The following is a 12139-nucleotide window of genomic DNA, read 5'->3' on the forward strand; positions in this document are numbered from 1 at the left end:
ATAAGAAGATGATTTCATACTAGAAGAAATCAAAAGAAGTGAAACTTCCATCAAGAATATGGTATGTGAAAGAAAGAGAAAGACAAAATGTGCAGATATATCTATATATTGATATACCTAATGATAATGGAATTTATGATGTGATGGGAAGAGTCATAGACATGTGTTTGGTACCACACAGTGAAGTTGTTTACATATTTACAAAACCGTCAAAGTAACATGAAAGGATTAAATACCAGTTATCATATTCATTGTATGACATGAGAGAGATATCTACAAAGTTGTGTAAACAAATCGTAAATGAGATGAAACAAAATATCGCAAGTATTGTTATTTATATTTGTGTTTTACGTTCTTATAACTGTCTCACTATATTTTTTAACTTTGTTTTTATTGACCTATGATATTTTGTTTGGAAAAATTTTGTTGAAAGTTGTTCAATTAGGTTGAGAGGCATTCATTTCATAGAGCATGATATTATGAAAGTTGTCAGCAGTTTCTATTCAGTGTTAGAAGAAAATATGGAAAACAAGCAAAATGTAGTAATTGATGATGCTACAAAACTACATCCAAAGGATCAGAAAAAAAGCCTCTAGTGGATAAATCTAGCAAGGGTAGACAATTTACTTTTGAAGACAAGGAAGTTGAAACCGGTAGTGAAGAATATGTTGTCGTTACTGAAGATGACATTGGAACTGAGAAGAGCCATAAAAGACGAAAACTAACAATGCCTATGAATAAATCTGTTACAGTTAATGATGAGAATGTTATGAAGAAGAAAAGTAAAGTTGAAGATTTTGAAGTAGTCATTATCAACAGCCAAGAACCTAGAGAAACTTAAAAAAAAAGCAGAGAAATCGTTACACCAGGAGTTGATTTAGAGGACGACATTATCAAAACAAAATAAAATGTCATTTTACAGAATTTGACAAAGAGAAACTTAATGAGGGTGGTCATACATTTCAGTTTAATCTCAGACAAATCTATAAGGCAAGTGAACGACAATGTCAATATCAAATCAGAAAGCCACATCATCTGCATGTTCACAACTTGAAGACATTTATGAGGTACAATCCATATGCTCATGTGGTTAGTTATGTTCTTCTTGTTGATCCAGTTCAAGTTCCCAACAAAGAAGCATTTGATAAGTCAAAATGTTTTGAATACAATTATTATGTGCTTGGAGAGAACCATTCTGTAGACGCTCAAAGACAATTGAAGGAGGAATATCCCAATAACCCACATTTTGAAACAATGAAATGTATAATTTATGCTGGTTTATCAGATATAGAAGCAAAGTTAGTGGCATGGGATCATAATTCAGATAATGAATATAGGATGTCTATGACTTTCATCCAAAGCGTTAGATTTATTCATAGTGAATTTGAAGAAAAATGTGGTGGGGATAGGATAAATGTTATTGTAGATTTCCGAAAGGAATTTTGTATGGAAATAGGCTATCCAATTGAAGAGAAAATCAATTCAAAAGGTGGCAAAAGCAGCAAATTTAGTGATGTATTCAGAGGTGTTGATAACATTTTCTAGTTGGCATTTATAACTAGAGAGATATGAGAGTTGATTAATGAGATTTTTAGCATGTGGGAAAACATTGGCATTAAAAACTAGAAGGTAAAAAAGTCTAAGCCATTGATATGTAGCAACAGTAAACCAGGTCTTGAAATGAAGTAGCTTCCAAAAGATATGATTATCACACCTTAGAGAGCATTGCGAGTGAAGGATGAAAAAATTGTTAAAGCAATATTATCTCGTGTGAAGTCAGGGGAATTATCATTGGAGGAAATGTGTGAGGAATTTCAAAAGTAAGTTTGTTGAATAATTTTTATTTATTTCTAGATTATAATTTTCTTTTAAATATAACATATTGTTCTTGGTAGTATTTGTTATACATATCATTATATTAACTTTTTTTACTTTATCTATGCAGTCATAAAGTTTACATGAAAATTCAAGAACAAATGGTTAAATTGTTGAATGAAGATAGTTGGGATGATGTTGTACGCAACTATCCAGATTCAAGTTCTACATCAACATTAATTTTTTTTTTATCTTGCATTTAAAAAGGTATGTTGATTTATACATTCATTTTTATTCATCTGTGTACTATTTTTAATTTATAACTTACACATATATTTGTTTATTTTATAAAAGATGAAGAAGGATGATAATGGATCACCAGATAGTTTCAGAACCTTTATTGAAAAAATAAAGATCGAAAGACTGAAGAAGCAACGTATTAAGAATGTTGAACTTGATCCAACTCTTACTCATTTCATTTGGAATGGGCTTGACACTATTCAATATCAAGTAATATAAGGTGACTGTGAAGACATTGCTAAACTCATACCTAAAAGGGATTATGCCCTAGTTATTGTAGATATTCCCCATGGTTTCAATATTCCAAACATTGACTATGATAGTGACCCTTATACTTATCAAGCTCTTAGTAAAGTGGTTGCAGGATTTCTAGAAGTCACGTCATCACCATTATGGAGATTTATGACATTTCATTCAGACACACAATTAGAAATGTTATTGTCAAACTTCAAGGAGAAAACAAATTCAAGAATGCAACTTACATGGTAAGACGTTTAAAATGTATATTTGATTAATGATGAAAAATTCATTTATGTACAATTTAATTGAACTTTTACTATTTCATGTTACAGGCAAAATTCAAATCTTCTTAACCGTGAAGATCAACTATTTATAAATGATTGTGAGTTCATCCATATTGATAGTTGGGCAAAATATGATAGCTATATGTCCATGATTTTTAATCAGGTAGATGGAAACAGTCATAGCCAAATATTGACTTATGATGTTGTTGTGAGAAAACTAACATATGAAGACAAAGAAGCAAAAGGAGAAATAGTTAACATTTATCAAAAACCACAGTTATTGATTAACTATCTTATAGACATATGTTCAAGTGAAGGAGATTGAGTTCTGGATTTATTTTCTGGCTCAGGTAAGTTTTATTATATGGAATTGAATTTCAATATGTTATTTCTTAATTAATATGTCATTGTACTAATTTACTTCATTATTTCTTTTGTGCTTGATAATTAGGTACAACACTAGCATGTTGCCTTCAAAAAGGACGAAATTGCATTGCAATTGAAAAAGATTCAATACAGTGCAATTTCATTTAGCAAAGAATTAATGCTCTTCAATTTCTTTTAGATGCAATGCAAGAAATTGGGTTGAAGAAAGGGGACTTTCGTGAATCACGTGTGGCAAAAAAGGCAAAGGAACCCCAACCACCATTACATGGAATGATTGGAAAGGCATACATTGGGAGATTCGCAGGCATCAAAGATCCATTAGAAGAGGAAAATGAGCAAAATTAAGCAGAAAATACTGTGAAAGAAGACAATGATGAAACTCTAGAGGACGAAAAGTTTGGATTACGTGACATTGTTGATTAAATTTAAGTTATGCTTGGAAATGAAGCTCATTTTCTGTAACTATTAATTAGTTATACTTGTAATGTTTTGACTTTGACATTTTATGAGAAGAATATAAACTCAATTACGGTTGTTATGCGTTCAATATTTGTATTATGTGATTTTCGCATTTATTTTTAAGTTAATTATTATTTTTTGAAAAAAAAAAATGATTATGATTATTTTTTTGACATGAAATTCATAAAAAAAAACTGTTGTTTAACCATTTTTAGTTAAAAATTCTTATAAAAATTGTGATTTTGACATGTCATTTCTAGCAAAAAGTTTATCAAAACGTGTAAATTGTTAAAAAATATTGTTTTTTAGAGACAATTATTTCTTGTGGATTGAAAAATTAATTAACGATGTATAAATATGTAGAATATTGAAAATTCAAAATATCAACCTTCTTCTTTAAATATGCAAAACAATAAAAACCTCACTACAAAAAAAAATAAAAAATAAAAATAAAAATAAAAATAAAAAAATATTAAGAAGAAGACCACTTCAAAAATGATTAAATTTAGAAAATAATTATTTACATTTCATACATTAGAAAATTAAAAGTAAAAAAAAAACCTTTTAAAAAAGGGCCTGGTGTAGAATTACCACTTTTTAAAATCAGCATCAAAATCACTACCGTTCTAAAATGCAATGTACATAAAAAAAATTATAGTGCCAAAAATTATGCTCTAAAGAAAACATGTGTGTTTTGCATCACCCCTTTTCAAAATTGAGTCACCTTTTTTCTATCTCTACAAAACAGGTAACAGCATCAGTTCCTGTTTCAAAGTTTACATTGCTTACATCTCGATGACCAAGAGAAAACAACATTTACAGCACCCTCGGGCACTTTCATGTATGTGAAATGCCTTTCGTTCTGATGAATGTTGGGGCTACATTCGAAAGAGCAATGGATTTTTCCTTTGTAGATGAAATAGGTAGGTTTATATTCATTTACTGAGACGATATCATTGTCTTCTCAAAGACAGATGAGGAACATTTGCTCCATTTAAGGAGAGTTTTCGAAAAATGTAGAAAATTTGGTATCTGTCTTAACCTTAAGAAAACATTATTTGGTTTAGAAGAGGGAAAAATGCTATGACACATCATTTCGAAGGATGGAATAGAATTTGACCCTAGTAGAGTGGAGGCAATATTGAAAATAGATCCCCCTAGGAACAAGAAACATGTCCAATCCTTTATTGGTAAAATAAACTTCCTTCAGAGATTTATATCAAATTTGGCTAAAATCTTGAAAGAAATAAAAAACATGTTAAAGAAGGATTCTAAAATTAAATGGCATAATGATGCAAAGCATTCTTTCACTAAGGTCAAGAAATATTTAACAACTACACCCATTTCAATAAGTCCTGATTTTACTAAAGATTTCATGGTATTCTCTTTTGCATCTAATCATACAATAGCAGTTGTGTTGTTGGAAAAGAATGTTGAAGGACATGAACAACCAATTGCCTATTTCAATACAACATTGAGAGATGCATCGTTGAAATACAACATCATGGAAAAACTGGCATTTCCATTTGTTAAGGAAATCAAGGATTTCAGGGTTTATATTTTTCAATCACATATTATTGCTTTTGTCCCTAGTGTAGTTGTCAAGGAAATACTCACTCAAACAGATCCATATGGTAGAAGCGGCAAATGGATTGCCACCATTCTGGAATACGATATTGAAATCAGACCAACAAAACTTATCAAGGGTCAAGGGTTAGCAAAAAACATGGCAAAGTCCAATTGTAATGTGTTAGACATCAATTTTATTACAGAATTAGATGAACAGGAAGAGAAGGTGACTCCATTGATGTCAGAAGTTTTTAGCACATCACCGTGGTATGCTGGCATAATTTTTGTTTTACAAAATTTATATTCTCCTCGTAGTTTAACTAAAACCAAGGAAAGGTTCCTTAAAATGAAATCTTTGAAAGGTGAATCAGAAAGTTTCCTTGAAGAATTTCATCAGGGAGACTGTGTTGCCTATCTATATTGGAAATCTAAAGCCAATAAAATCCTTAGAGCTGGTTTTTATTGGCCAACCCTGTTCTTTGATGTACATAAAAGGTCATCTCCTACCATCAATTCCAAGTATTTGAAGGTAAAAGAAAGTTGCTGCCTCTACCTTTGAAACCAATTTCAGTATAATTCCATTTTCAACAATGGGGTTTAGACTTCATTGGTGAAATTCACCCCAGTTCCCCGGGCCAAAACAAATGTATTTTGACAGCAATAGACTACTTTACTAAGTGGATAAAAGCCATTCCCACTAAACAAGCCGATGACTCTGTTATCATTCAATTTCTAGAAGGAAATATACATTCTAGGTTTGGTTTCCCTCATAAAATCATAATTGACAATGTTGTTTCTTTCAATTCCAAGAAGATGATAGATTTATGTAACAAATATCAGATCAGGCTAGCGCACTCTACTGCTTATTACCCTTAAGGGAATGGGTTAGTTGAGCCCTCAAACAAGAGTTTGGTTAACATTATTAAGAAATTATTGTCGGAGAACAAAAATTCATGGCACAAAAAATTAATCAATGCACTATGGGTAGACAAAGTTACTTCCAAGAAATCCATTGGAAAGTCACCATTCCAGATAGTGTATGGGACAAATGTTTCTTTCCGAACTTCTTTGGGAATTCCAGTGTTAAAACTTCTGCAAGAAGCTCAGGTGGAGACCAATGAAATGCAGAGAAGGATAAACCAAACTATTCGATTATAACAATCAAGGGAAGAAGTCTATCATAAAACCCAAGTCACCGAAGAAAATATCAAAAAGATTTATAATAGAAGGACTAAGGCAGATGATTTTCAACTCAATGATCTTATTTGAAAATGGGATTCCACAAATGAGGATAAAGGAAAAGATGTTAAATTTGACAAATTATGGAAACTACCTTTTAAGATTGAAGCTTTCAGGGGAAACAATGCATTTCTGTTAATAAATTTGAATGGAGAATGTTGGACACCTAATCCTAATGGGTTAGTGTGGAAGCCGAAAAGACTAAGCAGTCCAAGAGACCTTGGGATCTGAAACCCAAGAGTCACAACATTGTATTATAAATGTACATCTCCTGTTAATAAAAAAATGAACTCACATGATTTATCTTTCACATCTCTTGTGCTGTCCATGTGTGTTTAACATGGTATCAGAGCGACTTGTTTTTCTGTGGCCTGTTATGTGCATGTCAGTCCTGCACCTCTGCCCATAATTCTGTGTCTGAGCTGCTCATACCTGAGCACTGCCTCTGTCATGCGTTTCATTCTCTGCCCTGACACTGCGCCCTCTGCCCTGCTGAATGTGCAATACACCTGAGCGTTGATGCGTTTTTACCTGAGCGTTGATGAATGCATAGAAGCGTTGTTACTGGTGCGTTTTTTACTGCCTCTCTACGCATGAATACTGGTGCCTGACATGGTGATAGTGAATGGCATTAAACGCTGCCCTCTCTCACGCTGCCACTGCCTCTGACAGACACCAACGCATACTATAGACGTTAGTTTCTCTGCGCATATGGCTGGCATAGCGCTGCCACCGCCTCTGACGTTTAACCTCTGCTTTTCAGCTAATTTCAGAGTCTTTTTCTGGGCTTTCAATTGCCGCTTCCTCTCCTTGTTTGTGAATAACATGAATTTAGTAGCGGACTTCGTCTCTTCTTCGCCTTCTTTGAATATTGAATCGCATCTACAACAATTTCTTTCAACAGATCTTTCATAGCTGTCTCATTCAAAACTTGAGTGTAGTCAGGAAGCTTATCTTACTGTTGTCGAAAAGCCATCGGTCCAAGGAACTGTTGAGCATGTGTTCGTAGATGAGGATCTTGTGAGATCCATGCGTGCAGAAACCCAAGAGTTGCACCAAATCCTAGTGATGGATTGTGCCCAATATCGCAATCTCTGAGTAAAATTCCTTCTGAATATTGTAATTAGCCATGGTTCGCTCAGGCTTCAGCTGCTTGCCTTCAAATATCAGCCTCTGATGTTCAGGGAGAATTATTTCCTTGTCCAGAATCTTAGACTTCACATTCTCAATCCTATCAGAGCTCTTAACCACTAGAGTGATTGTCTTGCCAGCGATTTTGACGAAGATCTGCATGCCAACTATGAGACGGAGGACGAGGAGAGTGGATTCATTTTGGATGTTGTAGTCGGCTAGAGTGCGTCCGTCCTCCAACCGCTTGCCAGCAAAATAGAGACACTGCTGGTCGGGAGGGATACCGTCTTCGTCCTGGATATTGGCCTTCACATTGTCAATGGTAATGGTCTTTGCAGGGTCTGCAGGGTTTGCAGCGTATATCTTTACAATAATCTGCATACTGAATTTTAAATAATGATACCACACCACCTGAACTCGAACGGTAGAGACGCTCTCTGTTCCTTCCCCTACTGATTCCAGTGACCTCTGCAAAGCGAAAACTCAGAATCTAAGTTTTGTCTGTTTATTGTCCTCGGCTTGATGGAAAGGAAGAACAGCTGCTTCTTTCCGGATCTGATCCGTGTCCCCTGTTTGCACTGCTCTTAAACGTACCGACGATGGTTCTGATAGAAGTTATCAAGTTGGACGCTCCAGTAGGACAATTCAGCACCAAAACAACAGAGACCACCCAACTCATTTAAAGTACAGTTCTGTTGCTTTATAACAGGGTTATATGCATGGGGAAGTAAGTTAAATACAAGGAAGTTACTATGCCCATTGAATTGGGATCCAACCAGTGGTTTTGAACGTGGTTTTGGGGACTTGGTTTCTTGACTGTATGGTTTATTGTTACATTGGAGCTTGAACCCAATTTACCTAAGCGCTTTACTTATTGAAGTCTTTATTGCATGATATATATGTCCACTTAAAAGGAAGTACCTAGCACACATCTCCATGCATATCCATGAGGTCGCCTAGATTTATTACTGCTAGAAGCACGACTGGTGACAACTGAAACCGGAGGAGTATCTCTTCGTAAGATCTCATTCATATATTAGGAAGATTTGTTTATTACTACAAAGATTGTGATGATCTTATGGTTTTAGTGAGGGCATGCATCTGATGCCAGGTTTATTTTATGAAATGTTGTAATATGTATGCTAGTCATGATACTTGATAGACTATTGGAAGTGATGTTTAGTGATGTACCTCTGCTATAGAGGGTCTCAAACTTCCTCATCTCATTGGATGTGTGGCTGTGAATAAATTGAAGACACTCCATATTTATTTCTCTGTCTTGGAGCTGAATACGTTGCATACATTATCACTGTGGTGTTTTCTCTGTAATGATGGAGCTTCTTTGATGTTATAACACTTATCTACAGCCACTATTCTTCCTAACATTTGCTGGTATATTCTACTTCAGATCTCTGTTATTATTAGAGTTGATATATCAGAGGTATATGTAATCCATTCCTGCAGTTGAAGTTCGAATTTCAAAGAAGGAAGAAGTCATTTAGCTGTGCATCCATACAAAGCGTATCTTGGTATACCTGAGCATTTTAAGGGTGAAACATATCTATTGTATCTGTGTTGGAAGGACTTTGAGCCTCTCATTCTTGCTGTGAAATTTCTACAGAATTTAAAGAACAGAATCTTTGAAAGTCTGGTGATATTTGTATAATTTTGACAGTTTCAAGATATCTCTGGTTGATTTTCCCTTTAAGCTATAGGGCTCTCTTGTGCAACTTGAAGATATTTAGCAGCTTACATTTTTTCTGTGGGATTTGGAGGATTTTTAAGGTGTAGAAAAATGGCTAAGCTTGAAAGAATATTAGAGTTATTGAGAACTCTAATCATGTCCACTGCTAACAGCACAGTCAAAATTAACAAAGCCTCTCTTTCAGACATTCAAACATGTCTGCAATATGCACAAGAAAAGATAGAGTTTTTGCAGCTTGAATCACAACTGCAGCAGGAAGAATTACAGCAGTGGAGTCATCATTCTGAACTTGTTTCTGTTCAGAACATTGAGACTACAACCCATCAACAGCAAGTTAGTAATGGTACAGTTCATTCAAATAAAGCAGCAGTTGTATATGCAGATGCAGAAACTCAGTCTGCACTTCCCAAGCCCATCATCAGACCTTGGGAACAGCTTGTCCACAACAAGCACAGAACTGGTCTTGGATATGACAAGGACTTGTCCTTTCATATTCCAGACTATGCCAAGCCCATTCAGTTTCAGAGTGTTGGATTCATTTATGACAGTTCACCTGCTCCTCATGACAGTTCAGCTTCAGCTGTTCCAGATTCTGCCCCTCTTTCACAGTAGCAACAACAACAAAAACAACAGATCGTGAAATGCCAACACTGTGACCGAGTTGGCCATTTGAAAGATCACTGTTTTGATCTTCATCCATGTAAGCATTGTCATAAAACCAGCCATTCTTCACACAGATGCTTCAGAAACAAACGTCCTGCAAGAACAAAGATTCATCTTGGATGGATCGCTTCTTGGCAATGGGCATCAACAGCCAAGAAGATATTCCAAACACATGTCAGAACTTGTTCCATAATATTGAACAGTCTTGCAGTTGAGTTTTCTCCATCTTCTCACCTTGTATCTGACAGGGGGGGAAATGATGGTCATCTACAAGCTTCAAAGTCACATCAAGCGAGCCTGAGCCACAACCTGCCACACCAGTTTCAGAGTTGTAGCCAGAGACAAAGATGCCTGAACATGCATTCAGTTGACAATCTGGGACACTTCCACTAGCAGAAGACTCCAGCTTCTTGCCAGTTTTGGAAGAGTTCCAGGAATCGCAGAGTTGTTGGTCATCCTTAAACCATCACAGATTAAGAACACTTCCTCTAGCAAAAGACTCCAGCTTCTTGCCAGTTTTGGAAGAGTTCAGGAATTGCATTAAGCATTCCAGAGTTGTTGGTCATCCTTAAACCATCACAGATTAAGAACACTTCCTCTAGCAGAAGACTCCAGCTTCTTGCCAGTTTTGGAAGAGTTCCGGGAACTGCACTAAGCGTTCCAGTGTTGGTGGTCATCCTTAAACCACCGCCCTTTTTTACCAACATTTCATAGAGCACATTCAGCCTAGTGCTGTCATGCATTTTTTGCACATTTTGTATTACAGCTCTCTTCTTGGACTCATACATAACCCTTCGGATTAAGGGGGGGAATGTTGGACACCTAATCCTAATGGGTTAGTGTGGAAGCCGAAAAGACTAAGCAGTCCAAGAGACCTTGGGATCTGAAACCCAAGAGTCACAACATTGTATTATAAATGTACATCTCCTGTTAATAAAAAAATGAACTCACATGATTTATCTTTCACATCTCTTGTGCTGTCCATGTGTGTTTAACAGAGAAGAGCTGCTAGGTGGACAAGTGAATGGAAGACATCTTAAGAATTATTTCCCATCAAAGTAAGACAATTCATTCATCACCATTGTAAAATGCAATTTTACTTTTATATTGCAAGAGTGCAGGTGGCTATCAACAGAATTTGAAGCCTGTAATGAAGGCCTTGAGCTTCTATTCGATGTGTTACCATAGATATGAATCAAATACAGGTGAAATAGTTCAGTGGGTAGATCTTTGCAGCATGCCCAATGGACCAAGGTTGTTGAATCTAAGGTGTTCTTGGCACATCACAAGGAGAATGCCATCCCCATTGGAGCCACTGTTAGGGTCCTATATTTCATAGGAGGAGTTGTTTTTACCTGAAGATTTTATATTTGAAAAATGTAAATAATGTTTCATGTTTGAAATTTATTTCCAAAAGAACAAAAAAATATATACATAGAAAAAAGAAAAATAAAATAAAATGTAGGGGACAAAAAAACAATAGAATAAAGAAATGAAAGGAAAAGAATAAAAAACAAAAAACAAAGGAAAAGTATGTTTGAAAATGTCCCCCTAGGTGAGAAAATCTAAATTCCACCAAGAAAAATCAGTATTGCAAAAGTTTACATTTAGAAATTTTGAATAAGGTGTGCATCTTGTTTAAATGCCACTTGGTAAATAGGAAAATTAGAAATGATTTTTGCTAATCACACTATTTAATCGTGATTAGCCTAGGAATACAATAGGTTAGGTTAGTGAATAAATTGATCACTTGGTTTAATCATTATTAATTGATAGGAAAAATGAGTAAAAGTGTGCTATGCTAGTTCAAATGCAACATGGAGTTATTTCTGAATAATTTTTAGGGAAGGTTATTTTTTTATTAACCTTACCTTAAGTAAGGGTTAATCACACTTTAATGTGCTTATAATAAAGTCAGAAATATGTATTTTAGCCCAATATAAAACTTTAGAAGAAAACAAACGACTGAGAACATCCCCCACTTGGATCAAAGGCAGGGGAATGTTTTCGGGCTCCCCCAAGCTCAAATCTACTTTTTCCATGGGAGTTCTGAAACTCCTGCTATGTGGTGCGCTCTTGATGTTTCACACCCCCCGCTGCATTAATCTCATCATGGCCCCCAACCTCCGAAAAGTCTCCCGTTGCTAACTTTCTGCCACTTCCACTCATCACTCGCCACATCAACCTCCTGTCCCCACTTTCCCTCCATGTGCTCTCTGCCACCTCACCCTCGCGGACCTGACTCCTATGACTACTCCTGACTGTTAAAACTCATTCCAATGACTTCCTCCCAATCCTATGACGCCACCTGGCACCCCTCTCACCATGTCAACAAGTCATTGTGGCA

At 35.5% G+C, this 12139-nt stretch overlaps 1 pseudogene; it reads right to left on the bottom strand.

The window, feature by feature from the left end:
• Positions 1-7355: 7355 nt before the first annotated feature.
• On the bottom strand, positions 7356-7867 carry LOC149176379 (uncharacterized; annotated as a pseudogene).
• Positions 7868-12139: the final 4272 nt, after the last annotated feature.

Source organism: Pinus tabuliformis, chromosome 4_1, assembly GCF_031772625.1.
Source record: "Pinus tabuliformis cultivar Carrire ecotype Pingquan chromosome 4_1, CPIR1, whole genome shotgun sequence".
NCBI classification, from domain to species: Eukaryota; Viridiplantae; Streptophyta; class Pinopsida; order Pinales; family Pinaceae; genus Pinus; species Pinus tabuliformis.